The sequence below is a fragment of the Cherax quadricarinatus genome, chromosome 13 (genome assembly GCF_038502225.1).
Source record: "Cherax quadricarinatus isolate ZL_2023a chromosome 13, ASM3850222v1, whole genome shotgun sequence".
Lineage (NCBI taxonomy): Eukaryota > Metazoa > Arthropoda > Malacostraca > Decapoda > Parastacidae > Cherax > Cherax quadricarinatus.
The window spans coordinates 14,692,625-14,706,054 of record NC_091304.1 but is presented as its reverse complement, the minus strand read 5'-3'; the positions used below and the strand labels follow the sequence as shown (position 1 = coordinate 14,706,054).

The following is a 13,430-nucleotide window of genomic DNA, read 5'->3' as shown; positions in this document are numbered from 1 at the left end:
GTTATTGTTTTGTCAGGAGAAATATGAAAATTCTTTCTTTCCTGGGTTTTAGTCATGATAACCTGCTCAGTGGTGCTTTTCACTGAACCTTCCGCTGGTTTACCCGTCTACCATGGAAAATAAATGCCACATGAGGCTTGATGGAAGGATTTCCACCCTATATAACAAACACTGGATGTCGAAACAGCATTGTTTAAGGATGTTGTGCATAGTGTAACGTCAAATGAATATGTCTATCAGTAATATTTTCGATTCTTTATTACACATCTTGGCTTGTTTGGTTGATTTGTTTCAGTATATACAATTCATTTATGTGTTTTGTTCTTGAAGTCAATTCGCCATTTTGGCATATTTGGCAGGATTCTTTTAGCCAAAGATGCCAAGATTACATTCGTTTTTCCCATACCTACCCAAAACTCGGCCTGAACGTAACGAAATTATTTTTAGATTGAGATATATTTTTTAATTGATAATGATTTATTTTTTTATTTTCGGACCAAACGTAACTAACTTAACCTAACATAACTGTTACTAACTTAACTTAATATAATATTTAGCTAAATTATTCAGATTCAGGAAGGCTATAAGAAAGCACTGGTTTGGTAATAAGAGTTGTGGATGAGTGGAACAAACACCCGAGTACCCTCATAGAACCAGTATGAGATTTGGACTTGCTTCGCATGGGCCAGTAGACCTGCTGCAGTGTTCTTTCTTATGTTCTTATGGGGGCGCAAGCCGTGGCCTGTAAATTAACAGTCCGACACTCTACCGTCTTCACCACCAGGCTTACAAAAGGAAGGAGTCAGAACTAGTACTTACGGTATTAAATTCCGTCAGAGGCAACATCTGTAACCCAACTGAAACGCTTCCTACAGCCCAGTAGCTTTAACAGTATATCTATTCTTGCCTCCGTCTGTGATATATATATATATATATATATATATATATATATATATATATATATATATATATATATATATATATATATATATATATATATATATATATATATACACACACACACACCCACACACACACACCCACACACACACACCCACACACACTTAGAAATTTGGAAACGGGTGAAATTATTTATATACATTATCTCTCAGTCCGCAGCAGAATTCTTACCTGCACACACTGCATCAGAGTACACAGTACTTTAGCCACACAGCCAGAGCCCAAATATGTATGAGCGTATACCTGTTATTGTGATAATATGAATCTCAGTAACAAATTTTCGTAGGAAGAGGTTGTTTTGTGTACTTTGTACTTCAACCCAGCTCGGTTTTTTATCTATATTTTGTTAATACAAGAACGAAGAAACACTGCAGGAGGTCTGCTGACTCATGCTAGGCAGGTCTAACTCACATCCACTCAAGTACCCATACAACCTATATTTACAGCTACCAAATATTCTTTTCTGAATGACGCTACCTGGGGGTTTGTTCCAATGATCTACAACTCTATTTCCAAACCAGTACTTTCCTATATCCTTTCTAAATATAAATTTCCCCAACTTGAATCCATTGTGGCGAGTCCTATCTTGGTTAGATATTTCCAGTACACTAATATTTATATACAATCTTTAATTTTTCCTGATTTCTGTTTGTACACCTCACTCATATATTTCCCTAATTCCATGCCTTTCCAGAGAGTGCCTTTAGCCCATTTTGGTAGAAATGTTTCTAATACATGGAATCAACTGTCATCATTTTATGTATATTTTCTGGCGCATATATGTCCCTCCTAAAATATGGAGACCCCGAACTGAGCAGCATAATCTAAATGAGACCGTACCAAAGATATATAAAGTTGAAGTATAACCTTATGACTTCTTCTGTTTATCCTTCTTGATGTGAAGCCAAGAATTCTGTTAGCTTTATTGACAACACTTATGCACTGCCTTGGCTTTAAATTTCTATAACTCCTAATTATTTTTTCGCATTCACTTTGACTAAGATATACATTATTTAGCTGTTAAGAGCCATGGTTATTGTCTGCATCTCCGAACACAACATCAACCTATCTAAATCATCTTATAGCATTATAGTATCCTTATCAGAAATTATATGACTGCCTATTTTAGTGTCGGCGGCAAACTTACGTCGTTATTTATTTCTTCATGAATGTCGTTTATGTAGATTGTGAACTAAAAGGCTTCATCATTGACTCCTGTGGCACACCATTCGTAACGGGTCCCCATTCTGATTTTTCCCCATTAATACAAATTCTTTGTTGCTATTCAGCCAGCCATGCCACCCAGGAGATAATTTCGCGTACAGCATGTGCGGCTACTTTCTTAATCAGTCTCCTGTGTGGAATTTTATCAAAAGCCATACTGAGGTTCACTTACACAATATCATGTTCATTATCTTGGTTTAACTCCTCGAAAAAAAGTTTAGTAAATTCGTATGAAAAGAATGGCGCTTTGTAAAACCGTGTTGAGATTCGTTTATCAAATTATATCTCCTAAGGTGACTTCGAATTCCATCATTAGTTATTCATTCCATCAACTTTTTAACGTAGTGTACGTAGCAGTAAGCCCACTCATCTGGATCCAAATGGTGCACTTCCGTCACTTGTTAAAAACGAAAATATACACGTAGAACAATATTTTCTTGGGTCAACGTTTCGCTTTATGTAGAGCATTATAGAGTTATGGCTTCACAATACTCTACACTCAGAGAAACTTTGTCCCAAGAAAAGCTTGTCCTGCAAACTCATGTCTTTTGTTCACGTACTCTCGTACATGTCGTAATTTTACACCATTTTGTCCTTATATTAGCATAAGCAACAGCCTCAGCGCTTAACCAGGAGCAGGTGCCTTAGAATAGATTATTTTAACAATCTCATTATAGTATTTCACCTTTTCATTACAGTACCTTTTATCTGATTTTATTAGCATTTTTCATTTTGCCTTTATTTTCGGCATCAAAATAAATATATATCGCACGTGACTTGGTGAAATAATGTCTTCCGACGGGCAGATGCGAACCCAGCCATGCAAACGAAGATATAAATGTGTGTGCGTGTGTGTGTGTATATATATATATATATATATATATATATATATATATATATATATATATATATATATATATATATATATATATAATTACAATGATTATATTCAATATATACGGGAATGCTTATTGTACAACAGGTATTACATAACGCATGGAAGCTAAATATTAAAGAACTTAATTTCTTTAAGATGATGATGCCATTACTCATTACTTGACCTGTTAGTTACTGGTTGTCAAAGGCACTTGTCGATACTGTGTGTGTCTTGTGTACTCTCCTATGTGTGTGTGTGTGTTTGTATGATATGATAAAGCTCACGGAGAGGGAAGAGCGACTGGGTAGTGGCTAGTTGAAGAGGTGTGGCCAGGAGCTGTGACTCGACCCACGCAACCACAACTAGGTGAGTACACACACACACACACACACACACTAGAAACAAGTGCCTTTGACAACCAGTAACTAACACAACAGGCCAAGTAATGACATTATCATCTCAAACAAATTAAGATATATAATATTTAACCTTCCTGTGTTATTTAATACCCATCGTATAATAAGCTTTCCCTTATAATTTAAAAAATAAAAAGAAATAATGAAAGGTATCGGTATCAGCCGAAAAGTAGGCATCAGTACCACCCAAAATGTTGTATATTCTCATGTGTGTGTGTGTATATATATATATATATATATATATATATATATATATATATATATATATATATATATATTGACGACTGTCAATGAATAAACATGAAGGTGATGGGAGGCTCGAACCGTGGTCCCGAGATTAACAGGGCAAGCCCCGTATTTCAGCGGTAAAGTAGTGCTGAACCTCTTATTCTCGGGACCACGTTTCGAGCACTCAGTTCATTTTTATGTTTCTTCATATATATATATATATATATATATATATATATATATATATATATATATATATATATATATATATATATATATATATATATATATATATATATATATATATATATATATATATATATATATATATATATATATATATATATATATATATATATATATATATATATGTCGTGTTGAGTAGGCAGAACTTGCGATCTTGGCTTAAATAGCAACGCTCCTCTTGCCATATAGGACAAGTGAAAATTTGTGTATGCATTAATTTCGCCAAAATCATTCTGAACCTAACGAGAAAAATATATTTCACTGTGTTTGTTTAGTATTAAATTATTGTAAACAAATCTAAAATATATTTAGTTGGGTTAGGCTAAAATAAATTGCGCTTGTTATAATAAGGTTAGGTAAGTTTTCTAAGTTCCTTTTGGTGCAAAATTATAAATTTTTACATCAACATTAATGAAAAAAATATATCTTTAAACGTATAAGAGAAAATTTTAGAAAGGACTTAATTTTTAATGAGGTCTTGCTAATTGACCAGTTTTACATATTCGGCACGATATATATATATATATATATATATATATATATATATATATATATATATATATATATATATATATATATATATATATATATATATATATATATATATATATATATATATAGATATATATATATGTCGTGCCGAATAGGCAGAACTTGCGATCTTGGCTTAAATAGCAACGCTCATCTTGCTATATAGGACAAGTGAAAATTTGTGTATGCAATAATTTCGCCAAAATCATTCTGAACCTAATGAAAAAAATATATTTCACTGGGTTTGTTTAGTATTAAATTATTGTAAACAAATCTTAAATATATTTAGTTGGGTTAGGCTAAAATAAATTGATCTTGTTATAATAAGGTTAGGTAAGTTTTCTAAGATTCTTTTGGTGCAAAATTAAAAAAATTTACATTAACATTAATGAAAAAAATATATCTTTAAACGTATAAGAGAAAATTTCAGAAAGGACTTAATTTTAAATGAGTTCTTGCTAACTGACCAGTTTTACATATTCGGCACGACCTATATATATATATATATTATAATATATATATATATATATATATATATATGTCGTGCCGAATAGGCAGAACTTGCGATCTTGGCTTAAATAGCAACGCTCATCTTGCCATATAGGAGAAGCGAAAGAAAATTTGTGTATGCAATAATTTCGCCAAAATCATTCTAAACCTAACGAAAATATTATATTTCATTGTGTTTGTTTAGTATTAAATTACTGTAAACGTTTTTAAAATATATTTAGTAGGATCAGGCTAAAATAAATTGCGCTTGTTAGAATAAGGTTAGGTAAGTTTTCTAAGATTCTTTTGGTGCAAAATTAAAAATTTTTACATTACCTTTTATGAAAAAAAATATATCTTTAAACATATAAGAGAAATTTTAGAAAGAACTTAATTTTAAATGAGTTCTTGCTAATTGACCAGTTTTACATATTCGGCACGATATATATATATATATATATATATATATATATATATATATATATATATATATATATATATATATATAAAGGGTAAAAATACAATTTTTATTATGTCAGTAAATTATAGGTGAAAGTGCTATGCGGAAAACTTGCCATATGAAGGTGAGGATGCAGTTGTACCCCGCTACACCACCGGAATCCTGGTTGACACGTGAAGAAATTACAATTACCAGCCCTTGATAGACGTGCCAGAGACCGCATTATCCCAAGTGGGTGGAGGGGAAAAATGGGGCTATCGTCAGGATATGCAAGGCTCGTTGCAATGGTTGGAGGAAGTGGAGGGGCGGGAGAACACGAGGGTGGGGCTCGGGGGTGGATGGGAGGAGCGCGAAGGGAGGGAAGAGAAGAGGTTGGGTGTTACCGTTGGGGGATTGGAGTAAGAGGCGGGGTGGCGTGTTGGAGGGAGAGAAGGGGTGGGCGCGTGGAATGGGGGAGGAAAAGGAGATGGGAGGGGCGTCGGGCGGGGGAGGATGGGAGGGGCGCCAGTGAATAGTCTCATTTGAGTGTGAACTCTTGCATCGGGTGGACATACTGTGCAGGAGCTCCGGGTGCTCTTAGATGTACTCCATACGGTTGATAATATCCTCTCCCCAGTGTTTATTATTGTTAATTTAACCTCTCTCAGATACATTATGTATTCTCAAGATACGTATTATAACGTGTGTGTGAATTCTTCAAAGTGATTTAAAAAGAGATATAGAAACTACGTCTCAAGTGAAATCTTTTTTCCAGATGTATGGATTGGGAAATTAGTTTTGCCACCAAAGGAACTTTTAGATCCTAAAAATCACGTTGTAGTTTGACTTCTTGCATGGTTTAGCGTTTATTGAGATATACAGCAGCATCGGAGCCAGAAAGAATGGCTTTATGGAGTTATCTTGGGTTACTATTCCTTTGGGTTAAATCATCGTACTCTGCGCAGAAATTGTGTTTAATGTTTGTATATAAAAGTGTAGTGAACTTTACAGTGAATAGAGCGTGGTGTTTAAGTTTTGGGAAATTTGTGAATACTAGGTACAGTTAGTGAATTGCGCATTACACATATTGGTAATATATATATATATATATATATATATATATATATATATATATATATATATATATATATATATATATATATATATATATATATATATATGGAGAATGGTATATATAATTCCATATCTACAACTGCACATGAAAATTTCACACATTAAATTGTTTAGATCATAATAGTTTTGTAAATATACCATTTCCTAGAAATTTCTAAGTACGCAAATATCTGATTGGCTCATCAGACTAAAGAAAAAATGTTGGCCATCAAATGACTGAAGTTATGAATTTACATCATGTGTGTTGTGTCATAACATGATCTTCGCCTTGTACTTGTATTGGGAATGCCGTTTACTGAAAATTTTGTGAAGCTGCAAGCAACCTTGCACAGTCAATTTCACTAGATTTAAAGCTAATTGGCGCTACAGTGTCGGTATTCAAATTATAAAAGTGTTAACATAGATTTGTTATCATTTAAATTATTCCGCCAATTAATTAGTCACATTCCGTATGGTACAGGTACATGATGCACAACGAAAAGTGAATCCTTACGTGATAGGTAGTGCGCGAACACATTAGCTTTAAAGGAGTATGGTTCACTTTCTAGTCTCGGTTTGAAGTGATCAGTACAACACAGTGCACTGGAGTGGTGATTTCAAGAAATTACACAGCATCATTTTTAAATAATGGTAAGTAAAAGAAAATCCCTTGTATAGATTTATAAGCTTGGTGAGGTTTTTTACTTTCTAAAAAAAATATTTTTGAGTCAAGAATAATACTGGTCTTACTGAGTATTTTTTCTATCGTTGCCGACGATTCTTGGATAATACCTTGACCATGTTTTGAGTTGGGCCCCACAGCCTCACCACCATCACGAATTAGGGCGAGTCACATATGTATATATTGTGCAAATTCACGTCAATAGTCAGTATTAATTTGTATTTATTTTTCTAAATGTAAGTGATAATACAGTCCTGTATTTTATTTTCCCATACGGAGACTAATTTTATGGATGGCGTTTTTCCCAAGTTGGATCTATAACCTTGGCCAATTAGTGTTTTGTTTCTAGAGTAAATTTTCTGAGTGCAAAGGCAAATTAAAATTAATCTTACCAATTTTTCGTTGTTAATATTATAATGATTACCTATAATCATACATGTCTATGAGACCGAAAGAAAATATCAGCCATCCTGTCGGCGAAAAAGAATCGAAAAGTTTTGATTTACAGTCACATGTACTTTCCTAGGTGGTTACTGTCTACCAGTCTACTATCTGTGTTGTCAAACTCTTGCAAATTGCTTGTACCTCCCTAAATAGTTGCTGTGTACTACCTATACTGAAAAAAAAAATTCTGGGTAAACGCACGACGTTGACCAGTGATTGAAGTCAGTGTTACAGTATCGTAAATGTTTGCCGGCAAAAAAAAAAAAATAGTATGAAACTATTTTCAAGCATCGTACTGTGCCACAAGGCACAGTACTCGCCCCCATCTTATTCCTTATCCTCATATCAGACATAAACAGAGATATACACCACAGCACCGTATCATCCTTTGCGGATGATACTAGGATCTGCATGAGGCTGTCATCTGCTGAGGACGCGGTTAACCTCCAAGAAGATATAAACAAAGTTTTCCAGTGGGCAACGGTAAACAATATGATGTTCAATGAGGACAAATTCCAACTACTCCGTTATGGAAAACTGGAGGAGATAATAACTAGAACAGAGTATACTACTGACTCCGGCCTTACAATAGAGCGGAAAAATAATGTAAGGGACCTGGGAGTAGTAATGTCTGAGGATCTCACTTTCAAGGATCACAACAGTGCCACGATCGCACGTGCAAAGAAAATGATAGGATGGATAATGAGAACTTTCAAAACGAGAGATGCCAAGCCCATGATGATCCTTTTCAAATCACTTGTTCTCTCTAGGCTGGAATACTGCTGTACATTAACATCTCCATACAAAGCAGGTGAAATCGCAGATCTAGAGAGTGTACAGAGATCCTTTACTGCACGTATAAGTTCTGTCAAGCACCTTAACTACTGGGAACGCTTGGAAGCACTTGACTTGTACTCGTTGGAACGCAGGAGGGAGAGATATATCATAATCTACACTTGGAAAATCTTGGAAGGAATGGTCCCAAATCTGCACACAGAAATCACTCCCTACGAAAGTAAAAGACTGGGCAGGCGATGCAAAATGCCGCCAATAAAAAGTAGGGGCGCCATTGGTACACTAAGAGAAAACACCATAAGTGTCCGGGGCCCAAAACTGTTCAACAGCCTCCCATCAAGCATTAGGGGAATTGCCAATAAACCCCTGGCTGCCTTCAAGAGAGAGCTGGACAGATACCTAAAGTCAGTGCCGGATCAGCCGGGCTGTGGCTCGTACGTCGGACTGCGGGCGGCCAGCAGTAACAGCCTAGTTGATCAGGCCCTGATCCATCGGGAGGCCTGGTCATGGACCGGGCCGCGGGGGCGTTGATCCCCGGAATAACCTCCAGGATAGTTTCCCAAGGAAGAAAAACGAGCATCTAAAGTTTTTTAGAGCAACATCTCATTTAATTTCTAGTTATGCTACGCCAAGGCATCTTCCAGGTTTCGTTAAATATTTTTTATACCAAGGAACATAGCTCTGTATACATGTATATACATACGTGTATCACTTGTTCGCGATTATTGCAATATATATATATATATATATATATATATATATATATATATATATATATATATATATATATATATATATATATCCCTATATATATATATATCCCTATATATATATATATATATGTGTGTGTGTGTGTGTGTGTGTGTGAGTGTGTGTGTGTGTGTGTGTGTGTGTGTGTATATGTGTGTGTGTGTGTGTGTGTGTGTGTGTGTGTGTGTGTGTGTGTGTGTGTGTGTGTATATGTGTGTGTGTGTGTGTGTGTGTGTGTGTGTTAGTTACCATTTGGTCCTAGGAACATGTCGATTAGACACTAGGCCTGTTGTTCGTGCATGCATGTGTGTGTGTGTGTGTGTGTGTGTGTGTGTGTGTGTGTGTGTGTGTGTGTGTGTGTGTGTGTGTCGTGCCGAATAGGCACAACTTGCGATCTTGGCTTAAATAGCAATGCTCATCTTGCCATATAGGACATGTGAAAATTTGTGTATGCAATAATTTCGCAAAAAATCATTCAGAATCTAACGAAAAAAATATTTTTGATTGTGTTTGTTCAGTACTAAATTATTGTAAACGTATTTAAAATATATTTAGTTGGGTTTGGCTAAAATAAATTGCACTTGTTATAATAAGGTTAGGTAAGATTTCTAAGATTCTTTTGGTGCAAAATTAAAAAAATTTACATTAACATTAATGAAAAAATATATCTTTAAACGTATAAGAGAAAATTTTAGAAAGGACTTAATTTTAAATGAGTTCTTGCTAATTGACCAGTTTTACATATTCGGCACATGTATGTATATATATATATATATGTCGTGCCGAATAGGCAGAACTTGCGATCTTGGCTTAAATAGCAACGCTCATCTTGCCATATAGGACAAGCGAAAATTTGTGTATGCAATAATATCGCCAAAATCATTCTGAACCTAACGAAAAAAATATATTTCACTGTGTGTGTTTAGTATTAAATTATTGTAAACAAATCTAAAATATATATAGTTGGGTTAGGCTAAAATAAATTGTTCTTGTTATAATAAGGTTAGGTAAGTTTTTTAAGATTCTTTTGGTGCAAAATTAAAACTTTTTACATTAATATTAATGAAAAAAAATATATCTTTAAACGTATAAGAGAAAATTTTAGAAAGGACTTAATTTTAAACGAGTTCTTGCTAATTGACCAGTTTTACATATTCGGCACGACATATATATAGTATATATATATATATATATATATATATATATATATATATATATATATATATATATATATATATATATATATATATATATATATTATATATATATATATATATATATATATATATATAATATATATATATATATATATATATATATACGTATATTATATATATATATATATATATATATATATATATATATATATATATATATATATATATATATATATATATATATATATATATATATATATATATATATATTTATGTCGTGCCGAATATGCAGAACTTGCCATCTTCGCTTAAATAGCAAGGCTCATCTTGCCATATAGGACAGGTGAAAATTTGTGTATGCAATAATTTCGCCAAAATCATTCTGAACCTGACGAAAAAAATATATTTCACTGTGTTTGTTTAGTATTAAATTATTGTAAACAAATATATATATATATATATATATATATATATATATATATATATATATATATATATATATATATATGTCGTGCCGAATATGTAAAACTGGTCAATTAGCAAGAACCAATTTAAAATTAAGTCCTTTCCAAAAAATTTCTCTTATACGTTTAAAGATATATTTTTTTCATTAATGTTCATGTAAAAATTTATAATTTTGCACCAAAAGGAACTTAGAAAACTTACCTAACCTTATTATAACAAGTGCAATTTATTTTAGCCTAACCCAACTAAATATATTTTAAATACGTTTCCAGTAATTTAATACTAAACAAACACAATGAAATATATTTTTTTCCTTAGGTTCAGAACGATTTCTGTGAAATTATTGCATACACAAATTTTCACTTGTCCTATATGGCAAGATGAGCGTTGCTATTTAAGCCAAGATCGCAAGTTTTACATATTCGACACGACATTATATATATATATATATATATATATATATATATATATATATATATATATATATATATATATATATATATATATATATATATATTTATATATATATATATATTTATATATATATATATGTGTGTGTGTGTGTGTGTGTCGTGCCGAATAGGCAGAACTTGCGATCTTGGCTTAAATAGCAACGCTCATCTTGCCATATAGGACAAGTGAAAATTTGTGTATGCAATAATTTCGCCAAAATCATTCTGAAGCTAACGAAAAAAATATATTTCACTGTGTTTGTTTAGCATTAAATTATTGTAAACAAATCTAAAATATATTTAGTTAGGTTAGGCTAAAATAAATTGTTCTTGTTATAATAAGGTTAGGCAAGTTTTCTAAGATTCTTTTGTAGGAAAATTAAAATTTTCTACATTAACATTAATGAAAAGAATATATCTTTAAGCGAATAAGAGAAAATTTTAGAAAGGACTTAATTTTAAATGAGTTCTTGCTAATTGACCAGTTTTACATATTCGGCATATATATATATATATATATTATATATATATATATATATGTATATATATATATGTCGTGCCGAATAGGCAGAACTTGCGATCTTGGCTTAAACAGCAACGTTCATCTTGCCATATAGGACAAGTGAAAATTTGTGTATGCAATAATTTCGCCAAAATCATTCTGAAGCTAACGAAAAAAATATATTTCACTGTGTTTGTTTAGTATTAAATTATTGTAAACAAATCTAAAATATATTTTGTTAGGTTAGGCTAAAATAAATTGTTCTTGTTATAATAAGGTTAGGTAAGTTTTCTAAGATTCTTTTGTAGGAAAATTAAAATTTTCTACATTAACATTAATGAAAAGAATATATCTTTAAGCGAATAAGAGAAAATTTTATAAAGGACTTAATTTTAAATGAGTTCTTGCTAATTGACCAGTTTTACATATTCGGCATATATATATATATATATATATATATATATATATATATATATATATATATATATATATATATATATATATATATATATATATATATATGTCGTGCCGAATAGGCAGAACTTGCGATCTTGGCTTAAACAGCAACGTTCATCTTGCCATATAGGACAAGTGAAAATTTGTGTATGCAATAATTTCGCCAAAATCATTCTGAACCTAACTAAAAAAAATATATTTCACTGCGTTTGTTTAGTATTAAATTATTGTAAACAAATCTAAAATATATTTAGTTGGGTTAGCCTAAAATAAATTGATCTTGTTATAATAAGGTTAGGTAAGTTTTCTAAGATTCTTTTGGTGCAAATTTTAAATTTTTTACATTAACATTAATGAAAAAAAAATATCTTTAGACGTATAAAAGAAAATTTCAGAAAGGACTTAATTTTAAATGAGTTCTTGCTAATTGACCAGTTTTACATATTCGGCACGACATTATATATATATATATATATATATATATATATATATATATATATATATATATATATATATATATATATATATGTGTGTGTGTGTGTGTGTGTGTGTGTGTGTATATAAGAAAGAAGGAACACTGTAGCAGGCCTACTGGCCCATGCAAGGCAGGTCCAAGTCTCCTACCGGCTTAAGCCAATGCGACTCATGAAATCGTAATGACACGATTGCAAACAAACCAATGCCCTAACATGTGTGCGTGCGTGTGCGTGCGTGTGTGCGTGCGTGTGTGCGTGCGTGTGTACGTGTGCGTGCGTGCGTGTATGTAGTAGGGTATTAATTGGGAACTATCCAGGGAGTTATTACCGTTCTGTCACATCAGAGAAACGGAAGATCATTTATTAAACGTTTACTGCTGAAGCAGAAGTGCTAGTTTTTCCGTTCTGTTTTATAATCACTTAAAATGGCAGAAAAATCTTACATTCAGTATACATATATCTATACTTTCTTTATGTTCGGTAATAGTTTTTATTCCTGTATGTTTCGTTTCCAATTTAGGTTTCGCCTGAGACCAAGCCCCGGGGAACGGCAGTGATCTTTGCAATTCACAACTGATCGCAATTTTAGACGATGTTTTGTTTAATTTTTTACTGTTATCATTTTGGACTTATTGTCAGGGACGGATCGAAATGTCGTCCAAAGTTTCCTTTTAAAATTGTTTGTAGTGAATTCTTCCAGCTACGGAATTGTGAATCTTATTAATCCT

The 13,430-nt window shown here is 32.4% G+C and overlaps 1 protein-coding gene across 10 annotated transcripts in view; it reads left to right on the top strand.

Moving 5' to 3' along the window:
• The first annotated feature begins 5,933 nt into the window (after window positions 1-5,933).
• Window positions 5,934-13,430, top strand: part of wge (winged eye) — a 257,480-nt gene continuing 249,983 nt past the window's right edge. For 7 of the 10 annotated variants that reach the window (XM_070084549.1, XM_070084547.1, XM_070084550.1 and 4 more), the window contains exons 1-2: window positions 5,940-6,013; window positions 7,005-7,174. The gene's annotated coding sequence lies outside the window, so the exon portion shown is untranslated. Of the gene's footprint in view, window positions 6,026-6,678; window positions 7,175-13,430 lie in introns of those variants that run through there. The other 3 variants (XM_070084546.1, XM_070084544.1, XM_070084545.1) reach the window with 3 other exon arrangements.